Here is a 15726-nt window from a genome sequence, read left to right as displayed (position 1 = left end):
ACTATGCTGATAACCACTTTATTCAAATATAAGAGTAGATTAGGTTTATTCATGTCAATAGATTTTCTAGGCCTTCATTCCAGTATACAATTGGCCTAATATTGGGTCTCTTTGCTACCAAGAAAACATCATTTGAAGAATTTAGCCTATTTGACCTATATTGTGACCTTGGATGAAGGTCAAGGTAATTCATTTCAGCAAACTTGGTAGCCCTTCATCCTAGCATGCAACAGGCCAAATATCAAGTCCCTTGGCTTCTTGGTAATTGAGAAGTTTGAAGTTTTTAACCTATTTGACAAATGTGACCTTGAATGTAAGTCAAGGTCATTCATTTGAAATTTATTTGAAATTCATTTGAACAAACTTGGTACCCTTTAACCCAGCATGCTTCAGGCCCAATATCAAATCCCTGGGCCTCTTGGTAATTCAGAAGAAGTGGTTTGAATATTTTAGACTATTTCACCCATGTTTCTTTGAATGAAGGTCAAAGTCATTCTTTTGAACACACTTGGTAACCCTTCGCCCCAGCACGCTACAGGCCCAATATCAAGTCCATAGACCTCTTGGTTATTGAGAAGTCGTTTGAATATTTTAGCCTATTTGACACATGTGACCTTGAATAAGGGTCAAGGTCATTCATTTTTAACAAACTTGGTAGCCCGTCAACCCAGCATGCTACAGGCCCAGTATGAAGTTTCAGGTCCTCTTGGTTATTAAGAAGAAATAATTTAAAGATTTTAGCATATTCGAATCCCTGTGACATTGAATGAGGGTGAAAGTCATTAATTTGAACAAACTTGGTCATCCCAGCATGACACATGATTAACATCGGATCTCTAGGCATCTTGGATTTTGAGAAGTTGTTTAAAGGAAAAAGTTGACGCCGGACAAACGACTGACGCCGCACCACAGCATACGACTACTTGCCCTTTGGACAGGTGAACTAGAAACTTACTGTACGCAATACCCGACGGTACATGTGTCGTTATAGCCGGCGTTACAAATGTACGACTGATAATAGCCTGATTACTTATAGTCAGGTAGAAATAAGGATAAGATTTAACATTAATTCCAATTATTATTTCGTATAGTTATTAATACAATCGTTTATTTCAATGAATCATGTCTGCCGGTGTTCAGAACTTCGGGAATAACCCGACGTTTATACAATAACATGTAACGTTACTACAGTGTTTTGTGTAATAGCAATCCTCGGACCTGTCAGTCGTCTGCATGAATTGAAATTGGAAAGTTAAAAACCTATGAAATATAGAAAGAACAAATAATTAGTTTTAAAGTAAATATATAATAGTTAAATTAAGAAATATTGGGGAAAAGGGGGAGGGGAGGCTTATAAGATGTAATAGTAACCAGTTACGTTTATTCCAATTATTTTAGAGCAACGTGTTCATCCATTTTTTTCCAGAGCTGAAAAGGTGTTCCCCTGGTTTTGATTGCAGAGGCAGATAAATACACATATAACCATTTATGATTTGTGTTGCATTTTGCTATAATTATTGCATTTCACTTCCGTTTTCTTTGAATTAATTTGATTTATTAATATATATATCTATTTTTTTTTTGTGTGTGAAACTTTATATGTTAGATATATCTACTACATGTGATTATTATAATTTTCATATTATCTTGCGTTCGATATGTGCTGGTATAGGTTTAAAAACAAAACAACATAAAAACAAACGTTCTATGGCGTTGCGTTCCTTCACACGCATCCAAACTGCTCTGCAAAATGATATTTTATGTCTCTAGTTATAACGAGCGGTTAATTCAAATAGGAAATAATAAGGGAAAAAAAAAACAAAAAAAACATCACTTCCGGAAAAAAGATTTGCTTTGTCCATCACACTTAAAAACAATGAATAAAGAAAAAGTCTTTGTAACACACATGCCGATATATACACATGGGTAAGATTTAAATTTGAAGAAAAAAAAATTATTATTCAAAACTTTCTTACCCCTCAATTTTCAGCTTCCTACGCTACTGGATAATACAGAATAATTAAGCTGTGTGTTATCTTGTAAACTTTGTTAGGGTCAATAGTTTAGCGTAACATCATGTTGATTAGCAGTTATTATAAAAAGATGTTCACTGTTATTTGATAAGGAATACTCTGATATGTTTTCTAATAACGCGAGTCCTGTCGGGTTTAATTATCACATGTATGATTTGGACTTTGTCGTATGCCGCACAATACCTAAAATGATTGACAATGACACTCGATCATCTATCTACCTCTTCATTGTTGACAGTCACGTCATGCAGCTACTAGTGATGAACGCCATAAATAAACTAGTTACCGCTCTGTCACTATGGAATTGTTTAAGAAATGTTAAGACTATTTTTTTTCTGAAATCGACCCCAGATATAGATGTTTAATCAAATGCAATGTTTGTTAGTGCTATCGACAGTTCAAGGGTCTCGGGGTTTGAATGCCCCATATTGAGACCCGAGATGTTTTCTTGGTCACATGATGCCTGCGACCTTGGTGTTTTTGATAGACCAAATTAATACACTAGAATTTCTGGTATCTGTTTATTCTAAGAAGTGGAAAGTAATTATACTCTGAGATATAAACGTACAAATCCAAGGGCCGGTGTCGATTTGCTGCTAATCACAGATCTTTAAGCATTCCATTTAAATTGTAATGGTACAAATATGACGTCTGTAAATGTAATCATTCTTATTATTTCAACCCCTTTCTTATTTTAATGATATAGTTGTACGATGCGAATGCTTTTAAATTGAATATGTATCATCGGATTTTGTCTTCGCCACCCACATGTTTGATTGTAAATGAATCACCATGGCCTTAAATGACCGCAGCCGTCTATGAGCCGTTAAACATGAAACTCTATAATCAGTTTAAACCCAAACAAACAATGGCTATTCGTAGCTATGGACGGCGAACGGACGATATCTGACAAATGGTCGTGGTTGAGGTTGGTGTGATCACATAAGACTAGCACTTAGTCAAGTATCGTCAAGTCAGATCTTCGTCAGGAAATACACCATGTTCAACGGCCTTGCACCATTGGGTGCTCGGATGTCAAATATACATGACATCATAACCTATTTTTCAATTTGCCCCGCTGGAATGGACCAAAATGTGCATTCCGTAAAATATTCAAAACAAAGCTAAGCAAACATATGTTTTTGCGAGTAACCATGCGCAAAGACTGGGGAAGGCGGAAGGCATAATGGTAACGCATTTGCCTTTCACCTAGTCGGAAGGGTCAAAAGATAGCCGATAGCCACCATTGAAAATAAAACGCAGAAGTAAATGCATCTTATACAATATTTAATTTCACAAATTACAAAAGCAGCCAACTGAACAATTCTTCCCGACATGGTGTGCGTTTAAATATTATGTCATTAATAGTGCTTCAGGCGTTTTATCAAAATACATTCTGAAATAGTACACATGACAACACATAGGTTTTATAATAAATACACTTGTCATCACAATAAATATTTGATTATCAAATAAGCAACGATTCTGTCAGGACATTTTATGCATAAAAATATGAGGAACATTGATTAAATAGTACATTGTGAGAAAGCTTTTAGAAGGTTAATTAATAAGTACCTGGTGACGCGGCTTGTGTCTAAAGAAAGAACAATGAAGAGTACTATGTCGTGTCGTGTGAATATGTAATGATAACATATCAAATTACTGCGCGCATATACATGTCCATTGTATAAATATGTCATTAATAAAATAGTATTTAAAGGGACATTCCTTCGTTCGGACATTAGAAACTTGCAAAAATTATATTGATAAAATGAGGATATGAGACTTTTTTGTGCTTACCAGTAATGAAAGAACGCCGAAATTTACAGAAAAATGAAGTTTCGTACACATTGCCAGCTGTCTTTGCGGTAATAATGATACTTCGGGTCGAATTGAGAAGTTTGAGGATATAATATTTGAAGCACTTTGATTTTCCTTGGGAGTAAAACTGCCGTAGTAATATACAGATTATAACTTTTGCTACTTGGGGAAATATATATATTTTTCATTAAGTTTCATTTTGGCAACCTACACTATGTTTAAACGAAGAGATATCCCTCGCTAGCGAATGGTGTTCAATACGATTCTCTCATTTTCTTTTCTCTTCAGACAAACCTTCTAGTATTGCTCATTTTTTAACAAGTCTCTATGGCTCGAGTGATCTAATCACACAATCGCTTTAGTATAATTAACACTACGCATACATTTCGTATTGATGGGGATATGATAAAGTTTTGTTATCAAAAGATATCATGAACATTTGTTGTAAAGAAGCATTTCATCTTAAAAATTCTACATTGAAAACTTTTTGGAACTATTTTTTGCGTTGCCTTGACAACTAGAGTAGCTGACTGGCAGCTGTTCCGCTTGTGTACTAAATTTCATCATTCAAAACAGCGATCCAATTGACAATCAATCCTTATAAGATATACAAATGTATAACTTTTCACACTTTCGACTATTGAATGATATTAATACAAGTAATACGATTAGTTAATTCAGTCTGACTGCCTGGATCACGTGAAGTTCGGTCGATGGTTGTGTCATCGCAATCTCAGTGGTATCTGTCCTCAATTTCACCTTACAATATTTACACAATTTTCTAAGCATGGCTTCAGGTCCAAAACAGTTGCCGACATTCAATTCAATGAATATGTTGCAATGTAGAATGCAGAGACAGTCGTAACACGCGTTTCCGCTCTTGTGATAGCCAACCGTTAAGGGGCATCCGTCTATATAAATATTCATTGACGAATTCGTGTTATACACATGTCTATTGTTTCATCCCACCACATTTCGGCGACAACAGAATATGTTGGCAAATTCGCACCGAAACTGATGTCCCGATAAGCCATATAGAACAAAATTTGTACAATGGTTTAACAAAATGGTCACTATGCCTATGGCGAAAGCCATTGGGGTCTCACGGTTTATTTCATTTGGAGATTTGTTATGTATTAGCCCATGTAACTGAACAATCATAGAAGGGAGACAACACGCTATAAAGAATAAGGTAACACCAAACAGCATCTTAACTATTCCCGCTGTATGGGCATCATCTCTAATGGTTTCAGAGGACGCACTATTCGCCGCCCCTGACGTCAAATTCCTTCTTCTTTGACTTGCGATGTAGAGACCCCGAATTATTAACGTATTGAAACTGCAGATTAAACAGAAGGGACCTATGACGCTAGTAGTACCAAATAAGGAGAACACGTATTTATAGCAATTTTTAACTGTGAATGCCGGTACAACGCAAAAGTCAACGTTCCATTCCAGAAATGCAATTGGAATATGCAAAGTAACACTAACGAGAAACATTATACACATAAGTATCACCGCGCGCTTTTTAGTGCAGTATTCTGTGGCTTTAAAAGGGTGACAAACAGCTATATAACGATCGATAGTGACGGCTACAATGGTCCAGGAGGATAATTGTGAAAATAACATTATGAAGGCCAAATGCAAAGGGCGTGAGTTTTGTTGGATGACATCATAAGTCTGGCGATTGAAAACGTTCAGCCGAATGAACATCCCATAGGCGACCAATGCACCCGTATCGGATATGGCAAGGAACGCGAGATACAGGTAAAATGAGCACGATTTACTCAGCTTAACCAAAACCGCAAACGACAAAATGTTACCCACTATCCCACAGGACAAACCAACCAGCAAGGCAACGAAGATGTAAAACAGTGTCCCAGAAATGTGTGTATTTTCATCATGGTTGGTGTAGTTGTTCGCCGGGTCACTTCCGTTGAAAACGTTCGACGTTTGATTTTGAAGACTGAAGTTCCAGGCTCCCATGATTTCTCTGAAAGTTGTAAAATTCTATATTCAATGTAAATTAAATATTTAAGGATTAACATCAATTATTTTTTTCTGTTATACAGTCATAACAGAAAAAATTGGAGTGTACTCTCTTCGTAAACCGCTTCGCGGTTTATTCAGAGTACACTCCAGTCTTTTCTGTTATGACTGTATAACAAGAAAAAATAATTGATGTTAATCCTTAAATATTTAATTAATGTAAAATCATTATAAATCTATACAGATCGAATCGCAAACGCCCACGTGTCCCAGATTACACCGATCATTTTTGTTTTGCATCAGCCAAATAGTAGGAAATGTTTGCGTACATTATGAAATCAACAGAAATATACTTATGAGGCAATAAAATTACTATCCCAGCAGTAATAATGATATGAAGACGGCATACGCACTTGTGCATTAACTCAATATTTTCATACAATTGATAATCAAGTGAGCACCTAGTTGCGGATTCCCAAAAGCAATAAATCGAGTCGGACAAATATGTAATTTGCTTGTCAAAACTGACCATTAGAAAGACATTTTGAAACAGAAGACATCTTTAAAGGTTCTTGGTTTGTTTTTGTTTAACGTCCTATTAACAGCCAGGGTCATTTAAGGACGTGCCAGGTTTGGATGTGGAGGAAAGCCGGAGTACCCGGAGAAAAACCACCGGCCTACGGTCAGTACCTTGTCAAAACTGACCATAAGAAAGGCATTTTGAAACAGAAGATATTTTAAAGGTAAATGGAAAATGTTCATAAGAGGCACATAACAACCAGCATTGTGTGGAATATCCCTTTAATATAAGGAAACCTTGATGATATCACTCAATATTGTTTTTTAAAATAATTGAAAAAATACAATGCAAAATTTATAATGTACGGATTTTGAACGGTTAAATATATAGCTATAAGATGTATTGTCATGCTTTTAAAGATCTTCTTATGATCATAATTCACTTGTATACTCAGTTTGTAGTTATATAGTAAAAGCGTTAAATCGTGCACATATACATCGTACATATTAAAGGATAGAAAATCATAAATCATCCATGTCATTGTCATGTGTGCTTTCAATATCTTCACAAACAGAACGGCATTTTAGTTTTAGAGGTATTCATACTTATCCGTGGAAGTTATTTAACTTAAACAAAGAATCATATAAATTAAGAACGTAAATCGGATATTTGCGTTCGTCCGTTAGCCTCAAAACGGTAGGTAGTTTTGGGAGAATTCATAATTTTGACAACTAATTTTTTTTTATATATTTAGCTTCAATTTCTTTTACTATAGAAAACTTTATAACCCGGCGAAATTTTCTGTAGATCAGTGTCAATGATATTTCATCATTTGTCTTTAAATTCGATTTACATTCTCATGTAGTAATATCACAGGATAGTTATATAAAAGTATCTTTTTCTAGTGTATTTATTCTCTTCTCAAACAGAATGGATAGAGGATATTAAACAGTGTCTTCAGTAATACCAAATATATTTCACGAGTGGGGCGAATAATTTGATATTTTTCACGAGTGAAAATTTTTCAAAATATTAGCCACACGAGTGAAATATATTTGGTATTACTGAAGACACTGTTAGATATTCTGTTTATTACGTTTTTTATCAACGAAAAACCTACCCCGTATGCTAACTAGGCCTACAGTTCCCTAAAAAATAGTTCCCCCTGTCCAGGTGCTGACATATATGTCGGGCTTTCTGATTGTTCAATTATTTTGGTATTTTCTCATCATTAATTTGATTGGTCAAATCAGCAAAAGTGATATTTGAAAAATATGATATTTTAATATCACTTTTATAGAATGAATAATTTTTGATATTTCACTGGTAAAAATATAATAAAATGTTGTATTAGCCGGAATTGCGATTAAAAACATGGAACGCCGGCATGATAACTGAACCATCACTCAAATTCAAAATCGGTATAACGGGGCGAAAGATGAAAAATATATAACTGCATAAACTCCTGAAAAATGTTACTACTATTTTGGCAATAGGGTATAAACTACCAAAGGAAGACATACTGATTTCTGTTAAGTTGGGGGTATTAGCACTTTGTCTGCGACGAATGATATATGACATTTTTCTTTAAACGATTACACGAAAGGCAATTAAGATATAAACACCGTAATATACCACCAAACATGAAAACTGTCGTTTTGATGATACAGTTCCTATGACATGGAAGCCATTCCTTATATTTGCGGAAATGTTCCACAAATATTTACATGTATTTTATTGATTTCAGTAACTGGGGATGCTGTAGAAATATATATCTTTTTTTTGTTGTTGTTTTTTTTTTGTTTTTGTTTTTGTTTTTTTTTAAATTTAATTTTTATTCATTTTCAAGTTTTGTTTACAAAACATGACATATACAAAATACATGAGTAAAGACAAAAAACATTCACGCTTTATACATCAACAGTTGCACTTTCACTCCACCCAAATAAATTATGTGGTCATTGTATTAATTTAATATTTAAACTTTGTTCATAAGGCATTATGTCAGTGGAATAAGAGCATAAGAATACAAAAGGAACAAACAGAATAGAGAGAAAAAATGAAAAGGAACAGACAAACAAAAGAGTATACAAAACTAACTGAAAACCGACACGGAAAGGACACAATAAACCTAGGTCAGAGATGTTATACATTTGTAACATAAACCATGCTAGTTCTACAGCATTTCTAGTTACTAAAACTAATGAAATACACGTTGACATTTGTAAAACTTCTGTTCTGGTAACGTATGTATGGGCCCTAAATTACTCGAATTGTCGATGGGCGGTAAAACAGTGCCAAACTGGTATCGTATTCTAAGAAACTGATAGATTCCTGAACAGTTTAATTTAGTGAAAACTCAAATTTCTCGGCATTTACCTTTACAATAGTGATTGTCCTTAGAAATGAGAAAAAAAGTAAATTCAAATATGAATCAGCTTACCTTTGAAGTTTGATAGAGCTGAAAAAAACGGACGGGTTGCAGCAAATTCCAAAGGGCTGAGAAAGGCTGGCTGGCGGTTATGAAAATATGTTGTAGCCCAGCAAACTCTAATTAACAACTGACCAGATAGCAAAACCGTCGTCGTACCACGTGATAAAAATGCAATGCTGTGATTGGCCTGCTGATGTTTACGGTATATTTGTTAGTAACGTTTCTCATAAAATGATGTTGACAGATTCAGTGTATTGAACTGACCGATCTTGTTGATAATATTTACTTTTAAGCTCACCTGAACCAATGCCCCGGTGAGCGTATGCCATGGTGCGGCGTCCGTCGTCCGTCCGTCTGTCGTCCGTCAACATTTGGGGCCAAATAGGGGAAATAGTGGTAATTCTTTTAAATCGCTACTAAGTTATGAATGGATTTGAACCCATTTTAGTCAGAAACATCCTTTGGGGAAGGGGAATAGATTTTGCATAAAAGGTGACTCTGACCTCAAAGGGGCCACATGGGCAGGGCCCAAAAGGGGGAATAGAGCTAATTCCTTTATATCGCTACAAGTCATAAAGTTCTGAATGAATTTTAACCCAATTTAGTCTGAAACATCCATTTGGGAAGGGAACAGATTTTGAATAAATGGTGACTCTGACCCCCAAGGGCCCAGAGGGTTGTGGTCAAATAGGGGTAATATTGGTAATTCTTTTAAATCGCTGCTAGTCATAAAGTTATGAATGGATTTGAACCCAATTTAGTCAGAAACATCCTTGGGGTAACGTGAACATATTATGCATAAACGATGACTCTTCCCCCATAGGAGCTAGAGAGGCGGGGTCACATAGGAGAAATGGCGTTTCTTTAAATCGCTACTTGTAATAAAGTCATGGATGAATTTGAACCCAATTTGGTGAGAAACATCCTTGGGAGAAGGGGAATAGTTTAAGCATTAAAAGGTGACTCTGACCCAGAAGGCGCCAAAGGGTTGGGCCCAATATGTAAATTAGTGGTAATTCCTTTAAATCGCTTCTTGTCATAAAGTTATGAATGGATTTTAACCCAATTTGGTCAGAAAAATCCTTGAGGGTATTGGAACAGATTTTGCATAAAAGATGATTCTGACCCCCAGGGGACCAGAGGGTTGGTTCAAATAGGGGAAATATGGGTAATTTCTTAATATCGCTTCTTGTCATAAGTTTTGAATGGATTTGAACCCAATTTGTTCAGATCTAGAGGCATTCTTGGGGAAGGGGAGCAGATTTTGATGTGACTCTCCATCCCATAACCATGTATAGCATCGCTGGACGTTAAGGGATAAACACAATTCTGATGTAAAAATAGGCCCAAGGATCTTTCCCACCATAAGGGACTAAGTTAAAAAAAACAATCATGTTGTAAAAACAATCACTGCGGCCTTTTCACACTCATAGAGAGTCTGGACTTCATTATTTCTTTAAAGCAGTGGGGATCCCCACACTATAACCATATATAGCATTGTTCGAGATTGACAATTTGATAAAGCCACATTTTAACGAAATGAACAAGAACATTATTTTAACATTTGGTCAAATCCAACCAGGTGAGCGATACAGGCCCCGTGGGCCTCTTGTTTAACATTAAAAGGCTTTTCAGCATTTCAGGGTGCTACATTCTATCATACGTCAAGCTATTGCCAACCTCCTAAAGTTACAGCGTGCATTTTTATCGTTTAAATCGCAAGTGAATAAATTGATTGCACCACGAAGAAACGTTATCCTTCTCTGTCTCTATATGTGATTCGTAAATTTTGACAACTTAACAAGTGCTTATTTTAGGAAAGTTTATTATATTGTTTTCTTGTGTTTTCTCGTAATTAGACATTAGACAATTAAACGCTTACTAGACTGTAATATATTGATAATATCAATATCATCGGGATTATCCAGGTGGCGAATAAAAAGAGTGGCACCAGGAACATTTATCTGTCAACTAAATTTCATTCATATTGACTATTGATAAATCTAATATTTACATTACCAATACACCACTGCCATTTCAGAACTATTCCCATCTTTATTAAGCCAACATCAAAACCACCAAATGTCACGGACCAGTTGTATGAGAAATTCATTATACAGACATTGGAGTGTACCTGCTATAGCTCCTGGTGTGTCCCTCCCAACGTACATTTGTATCAAGCAGGAAGCAACAAGCTTAAAAGGAGGAACAAACCACTGGCATGGATTATCATAGACATTAGACAAGTTTGAACGAAAGGAAAGTCGAATTGTGTACCAAAGTGATTGTTGCCCGAGTCCGCTTAGGTCTACCACAAAACTATTTGTATTTATGAAGTATTTAGATGTATATCCCATATATATACGATTATTTGTATCAATATCTTATAAAATATCTCTCTGTCTCTCTCTCTTCTTTCCTCCCTCCCCCCCCTTCCCCTTTCTCTCCGTCACTCTCTCCGTCTCCCTCCTCTTCTGTCTGTCTGTCTCTTTCTCTCTATTTCTTATAAAATTATATTGTAAATGTGTAATTAAAACTGCCATCATGTGAATTTTCTCTCGATGTAAAATTGTATCGGGAGAGGGATTAATATAAGTTGAAAAACTTGTGCCCAATCCCTTTGTAACCAATTGTAAATTACAAATAAAATATGTTTAAATCAAATCAAAAACAAACTTAAGGACTCTCACAACTAAATATTTTACTATACGTTTATTACTAGCGACTCATTCCATATAATCACTTAGTTGAACTTCAAATGACGTGAATGGTGAGGGTTTCAAAATGGTCTAAGAAACAAATACGACAGCATGTATGTGCTATTGGTAGCTTTCTTATTCCTACGTTTACAAATAAGCATTTAAGTCCAAACATGTAAGAATATAGCGCCCTTTTTTTACCAGAAATGAAATAAAAATGTATGTGTTTTGGAGAAAATGCTACAATATCAGTTCTTCATATTTTTTTTTCTTTTCAAACATGAACATGTTAATAAAAACATGCTTGATATGATATACCCAAAGTTATACTTTTGAATAATTTAGATAGAGGTAAAAATGTGATGGATTTTCAGTAAAAACATACTAAAGGTCAAAAATACAACTTCCTATTGCAGTCCATTCGGAACTGTGTGCTGAAAACATCCCAAAACAGTATAAAATAAAAATAGTAATAAGGAGTTGTGTGCAAAGTAATTGAAACTGATTGATGATATTGCAATATAATTCTTAAAAAAATTGAACATGGGGGAAAGTCTGTTTTACATTGAAATATGGTGAAGTGAACTGAAATAAATTGTTTATACTTGGTTTTATTATTACACAGGGACCGACACTTACACTATTAAACAACTGAAGTGAAATTTCCTCTCTCAAAACGGCCGCCATGTTCCCTGATAACGACAAATATTAGATATTCTTAAAACTGCTGAATCAATTTTCTGACAAGAACGCTACATGATAGATTAAGTTTGTTTACACATTAAACCAAAATATCTTAAATCCAATATGGCTTCCTCGTCCTAAAATCTGTCTGGCCATGTCAGTGTTAGTCTACATCGTAGTTCTAATTGTCCTAGTCGATCATACCTAATACCTGGACGATTACGGTTGGTAGCGAAATCTACGTTACTTGAGGTTTGCCTTAAACCTTTTGAATTTTTGATGCAACTTGGCTGACTGGTTTCCAAATGCATGTAGCATCCTAGTAGTCCGGGGCCTTAGGGACACCCGTGTACATTTTTTGAAGAAAGAAAGAGACTATGTGCAATCTAAAAGATAATATGATACTGGCTACGTGGGCACATATCCCCGTGTTCCTCTGTCCGGTTGGACACTGGCAATACTAATCCTTTATGGGATTAATGGTGTCAAACCTGTCATGCTGGATCCAAAGATTCTACTTTACACTGTTCATATACCTCGAGTAGATCTGACATAATAAAATGTCCTGTGAGTGCCGATAGATCCAGATCTCATAGTCACCATCATGACTGAGGTGCTCACTGGTCGATGTAGCCAGTTGCTAGTGATATACAAGAGATTGTCCGAAGGTATTCCATGTCTAACTTTGGAAAGTCACGATTACCCACAGTTGCATGTAATTTGACAAATAGTGACTTTGCCCTTCTCGTAAGAATTGGCTCATCTTACACACGCTGAGCTAAGGTGTTGTGAATACTCTTTCACTAAGTGAGCCAGCGCCCAGTCCTTGAGTCTCGCTCTAGTGTTCAGTAACATATATGGGTCCTCGGATTCCATTCAGAAAGGATGTGAATATTCTAACGAGTAACTCGACGACATCAATAAAATAGTTGGGAGGCAAGTTGTGTTTTCAAAACAGCGTCCGTGACATGACCGCACTACCTTCTGTATATAGTTATGGATCAATCAATGTTAGCTTGCAGATTGCAATGTTCAGTCTGCCCAGGTTTTAGATAAGACAGAACCTTTGTTGTCAAAACATGTGATTCCAAATCTGCCAAAACATCCCTAAACTCTCGATCAACAACGGCATGGTCATCTTTCTCCAGCCAAGAGACATGATGGTTTTTGTAATCTTCGCATCATTATAACTCCCAGGAAAAGGTTCTACTGTATCCAGAATGTGACCATTAGGCAGGGCTGTGTTCATGAACTTCAAATAGTTCCGCTTCTTCTGGCCACAATAGGAGATTCTCTGGGGCTTGGAATATAGATATATTTACCTTCAAGTATGACAGTCGCTAGCTTGCGAAAAATGCACCAGAGAACACCTGTTGTGCTCATGTTTTCTCTTGTAAGATTTCACATCCAAGTACCAATGGAACAATAGTTATGTCTTACGTTTTACTATGGAATGAAATGTTTTCGATCTCCTGGAAACGGTCAAGAGTCTTTGTTTGCAATATTTTTTCACCAAATACAAAATTTAAATGTCTCAATATCGATTGAACCGTTGAAGGGACATTCCTTCGTTCGGACATCAGAAACTTGCAAAATTTATATTGAAAAAAATCTATGCTCGAATGAGGATGATATGAGTTTTTGTGTCTACCAGTAATAAAAGTAACGCCGAGATGTACAGAAAAATTACGCTTCGTATACAAATACCGGCTGTCTTGGTAATTAGTGATACTTCGGGTCGAATTGAGAATTCTGAGGATTTAATACTTGAAGCACTTTGGTTTTCCTTGAGAGTACTCCCCAATAAAGTATTTGGTCAGGGAACAGACGCTAGGCGATTCTCAAATGACAAAATACCACATGTATAAACAAGAGGCCCAGGGGCCTAAACGGTCATCTGACTCTAAATTAAAACCCTTATATTATTGTAGTATGCATTCTCTGTAGCAAGTATATAGTGGCACTGTTGGGCATGGTGGCCATCTTGGATTTCTGACCGACCCAATAAATAACAACACTTGGTCTGGACCATCTAAGGATAATTTCTGGTAAGTTAGAGCTGAATTCCACCGGTGGAATTTGAGAAGAAGTTTGAAATAGGTGTTGTTCAGGAAAACCATGATTGCGCAATCATGTTACAAAATGGTCGCCATATTGCTGCCATGTCAAAATTTTTAAGAGGCCAAAAATATAACAACACTATGTTGGCTCGCCTTCCTTGACATCTTCACCCATTTCCAGCTCAAAGGCACCAATGGAACTGGAGAAGAAGTTTAAAATGTGTTTTTCAAGATGGTGGATATGGTGGCCATCTTGGATTGCAGACCAATCTAAAAAATAACAACACTTGGTCGGGATCATCTCAGGAACATCTCAGGCAAGTTTCAGCCCAACAGCACTGGTGGAACTTGAGAAGAAGTTTAAAATGTGTTTTTCAAGATGGTGGTTATGGCGGCCATCTTGGATTTCGGACCGACCCGAAAAATAACGAAAAATAACAACACTTGGTCGGGATCATATCAGGATCATTTCAGGCAAGTTTCAGCTCAATAGCACTGGTGGAACTTGAGAAGAAGTTTTAAATGTGTTTTTCAAGATGGCGGCCTCAGCTGCCATCTTGGATTTCGGACCGACCCGAAAAATAACAACACTTGGTCGGGATCATATCAGGATCATCTCAGGCAAGTTTCAGCTCAATAGCACTGGTGGAACTTGAGAAGAAGTTTAAAATGTGTTTTTCAAGATGGCGGCTATGGCGGCCATCTTGGTTTTCGGACCGACCCGAAAAATAACAACACTTGGTCGAGATCATATCAGGATCATTTCAGGCATGTTTCAGGTCAATAGCACTGGTGGAACTTGAGAAGAAGTTTAAAATGTGTTTTTCAAGATGGCGGCTATGGCGGCCATCTTGGATTACGGACCAACCCGAAAAATAACAACACTTGGTCGGGATCATATCAGGATCATCTCAGGCAAGTTTCAGCTCAATAGCACTGGTGGAACTTGAGAAGAAGTTTAAAATGTGTTTTTTCAAGATGGCGGCTATGGCGGCCATCTTGGATTTCAGACCGATCTAAAAAATAACAACACTTGGTCAGGACCATCTCAGGATCATTTCTGGCAAGTTTCAGCTCAATCCCACTAGTGGAACTTGAGAAGAAGTTTAAATAATGTGAAAAGTTTACGCATGGCGGACGGCGCACGACGACGGACGAAGCATGATGACCTTAGGTCATCCTGACCCTTCGGGTCAGATGACCTAAAAATAAATAAAGGGGCGGATTATCTCGGAAATTCGCCAATTTACTTGTCTGTACTTTCGCTATTACTTTCATCGACCATATAACCAATGCCTTACCCTTCTACACGGTGCCGTGCTGTATGAATTTATAACACTCTGAAACACAGCCATCGTTATATTGTACCACACATAAACATAAAATATGTTAAAACTATGACCTAGCATTCTATACATTGTGAAATATATTTAAATACATCTACAACTATCACGTAAAAAATGTAAAGGGTTACACCGCCTGCCAT

Source organism: Pecten maximus, chromosome 8 (genome assembly GCF_902652985.1).
Source record: "Pecten maximus chromosome 8, xPecMax1.1, whole genome shotgun sequence".
Taxonomy (NCBI): domain Eukaryota; kingdom Metazoa; phylum Mollusca; class Bivalvia; order Pectinida; family Pectinidae; genus Pecten; species Pecten maximus.
Note: the sequence above shows the minus strand (reverse complement) of the source record.